Source organism: Sapajus apella, unplaced genomic scaffold (assembly GCF_009761245.1).
Source record: "Sapajus apella isolate SASKATOON/1434 unplaced genomic scaffold, GSC_monkey_1.0 scaffold116, whole genome shotgun sequence".
Taxonomy (NCBI): domain Eukaryota; kingdom Metazoa; phylum Chordata; class Mammalia; order Primates; family Cebidae; genus Sapajus; species Sapajus apella.
In genome coordinates this window covers 581,041-584,328 of record NW_022437056.1, presented here as the reverse complement: position 1 = coordinate 584,328, position 3,288 = coordinate 581,041, and the positions used below count along the sequence as shown (strand labels likewise).

At 48.0% G+C, this 3,288-nt stretch overlaps 1 protein-coding gene across 1 annotated transcript in view; it reads right to left on the bottom strand.

Annotated features, from left to right (window-relative positions):
- Window positions 1–1,107: 1,107 nt before the first annotated feature.
- DLGAP2 (DLG associated protein 2) overlaps window positions 1,108–3,288 on the bottom strand; it is a 533,037-nt gene continuing 530,856 nt past the window's right edge. Inside the window, exon 15 of the transcript XR_004263468.1 lies at window positions 1,108–1,118. The gene's annotated coding sequence lies outside the window, so the exon portion shown is untranslated. The remainder of the gene's footprint in view (window positions 1,119–3,288) is intronic.

Genomic DNA, 3,288 nt, shown 5'->3' with positions numbered 1-3,288 from the left:
AAATCTAAATGGTTTTAGACGAGTATTCTTTTCTAATACAGGCTTTGAATGCTATGAATTTCTCCCAGGCACTGCTTCTGCTGCGTCCCACAAATTTACATATATTGTGTTTTTATTTTCATTTAGTTTAAATATTTTAAAATTTCTCTTGAGTCTTCTTTGCAGATCCATGTGTTAACAGAAGTGCATTGCTTAATCTCCACATTTTGGAATTTTCCAGCTGTCTTTCAGTTACCGATTTCTTGTTTAACTGCATTGTGGAATTGAAACTGCATGCATTGCATGACTCTATTCTTTTACATTTGTTAGGGCAGAGTGTGGCCTGTCTTCCTGTAAGCTTGGGAAGCACATGTGTTCTGCCGTAGCTGGATGAAGTAGGGCATAGGTGTTCGTTATAGCTAGGTGCGCGGCAGTGCTGTTGAGGTCAGCTGTGTCCTTCCTCATTTTCTGCTGGCTGGATCTGTCGGTGACTGGCAGAGAGGTGCTGAGCTCTCTAAACGCAACAGTGGATTTGTCTTTCTTTGTAGTTTTGCCAGTTTTTGTGTCAGTTGACACTGTTTTTAGGCTAGGCGTGTTGAACACTGTCACGTCTTTTTGGAGAACTGACCTCTTTATCATTACATCACGTCCTTCTGTATCCTGGAGGAGACTCTTTGTCTGAGGGGCGCCCTGTTTGGTGTTAATGGGTGACTGCAGCTTTCTGCGTGTTAGTGTTAGCGTGGTCTATCCTGCTCCTTGGCGGCACTCTTAATCCACGTCTTTATATTTAAAGTGATCTTTATGGTAGATAGCATGTTATTGGGTCTCTTTTTAAAAAACCCTGTGCTCAAGCACTCTTCTCACCTTGGCCTCCCAAAGTGCTGGGATTGCAGGTGTGAGCCACCATACCTGGCCTCCCCACATCCCCCAGCCTTTTTATTTTTTTAAATGCAAAAGTGCTATTGATGGGTTGGTGAGACACGTGGGGAGGTGAAGTTTTCCTTATCCTGTGATTGGGTCTCAGTCTTTCAGAGAGCCTGTGCCCTGAGCTCTGATCTTTGTAAATCCTTCCCAGTTCCCCCTTCCCACTCCCGCCTTAGGATGGCTATAGGGGGCTGGCATTGGGTGTCTCCCTTCCCCTACATATGTCAGGCTCTGGTGAACCCCAAGTCTGTCTGTTAGGCCCTGTCATTGACGGCCTTTTTTAAGGTGAACAGATGGTCTGGACATACTTCAGAATGGCTACTTTCCTTTCACCTGCTGGAAACACAAGAGCGTTTTTCTCTGATCTACACTCTGAGAACTTGAGGTGTTCCTGGAGGTGAAGCTCACAAACTGTGAGGGGCGTTCTAAGACAGGGCCCCCTGAAGTTTTAATCCTTGGCCATGTCCATGCTGAGCCTCTGGCCTTATTAAATGCTACAGAGGTTTTTGTCCTTGGGCATTTGCTCAGTGGGCTATGAGTCTGTGTCCCTCTGTCTGTCTCTGTCATTATGGGGGTGCTATTTGCCCTGTGACATTGTTCTCTGATGAGAATCTACAAACAATTGCTGATTTTCAGCTTGCAGTTTTTTCTGGTTAGGACAGAATGCTGTATGAGAAGCCAGAAATTCTCACACACTGGTCCCTTGGTTTTTAATTAAAAGGTTCCGTAAATTATCTTGTCATAATTTAAAATGAATTCCATACTAATTTATTTGTACTTTTACCACTTCTGGGAAATAATGTTTGACTACATGAGGATGAAGGTATAAAGTTTCAAATGAAGGCCGAGTAAGTTAAACCATTTATTGAAGGACTATGGGACTAGAAACGAAAAGCATATACAGCTTTGCTTTTATTGGTTATAAGTCTGTCATAAAAAGAAATACGGCATCGAAAAGACGTATAAATGCTAATATGCTCTCGATTGGTTGGATTCATGTTCTCAATTGAATTTCTTAGCTGGAAACTGTTAAAAATCACGACTGTAATTGAGCAAGTTAAACAGAACTTGAGAGTGGGTTCCATTTCCTGAATAGTCCTGCTACACCAGTATTCACATACTTCAGTAGCAATTCTCAACCACTTGTACATAACTCACTGGGGGTAATTAGAAAATGGCCTTCCCAGTTCTGAAATTCATTAGAGACCCTTCTCTCACCAAACCTCCTTGATGATCTTACTGCAAAACATCATCGAGGACAGAGTAGGCTAAGGAAAGAAAACAGCATGAAAAAAAATGCATGAAGCACAATCCTGATGTGCACTGGGTGAGGGTCATCCTCCGGAGCGCATGGTGCTGCTGGGGATACTGGAGAGTATCCAGGCAAGGGCTGTGTGGAGAGAAGGCACATAGACATGAGGCAGCAGGATTTCTCACTGCGGGGGTGAGCCTGGCTGGTCATAAGCAAGAGAAAGAAGTGCAGGTGCAATTGATCAAGGAGGTGGAAGGCAGGGAGCGATTGCTCCAACAGAGTGGTGATGTGTGGTCCATCTTCCCATACTGGTCACCTTCTGGATTGATCACCTCCCCAACTGGTCCACCTTCCCAGATTGGTCACCTTCCCAGACTGGTCACCTTCTGGACTGGTCTACCTTCCCAGACTGGTCACCTCCCCAGACTGGTCCACCTCCTGGACTGGTCACCTCCCCGGACTGGTCACCTCCCTGGACTGGTCACCTCCCAGGACTGGTCACCTTCTGGATTGATCACCTCCCCTGCTGGTCCACCTCCTGGACGGGTCACCTGCTGGACTGGTCACCTCCTGGAATGGTCACCTCCCGGACTGGTCCACCTTCCCAGACTGGATACCTCCCGGACTGGTCCGCCTTCCCAGACTGGTCACCTCCCCAGAATAGACACCTCACGGACTGGTCACCACCCGGACTGGTCACCACCCGGACTGGTCACCACCCGGACTGGTCACCTCCCGGACTGGTCCATCTTCCTGACTGGTACACCTTCCCAAACTGGACACCTCACAGACTGGTCCACCTTCCCAGACTGGTCACCTTTTGGACTGGCCCACCTTCCCAGACTGGTCACCTCACCAGACTGGTCCACCATCCCAGACTGCTCACTTCCTGGACTGGTCCATCTTCCCAGACTGGTCACCTTCTGGATTGATCACCTTCCCAACTGGTCCACCTCCCATACTGGTCATCTCCCAGGACTGGTCATCTCCCGGACTGGTGACCTTCTGGATTGATTACTTCCCCAACTGGTCCACCTCCGGGATGGGTCACCTGCCGGACTGGTCACCTCCCAGACTGGTCCACCTCCCCAGACTGGTCACCTCCCCAGACTGGACACCTCCCGGACTGGTCA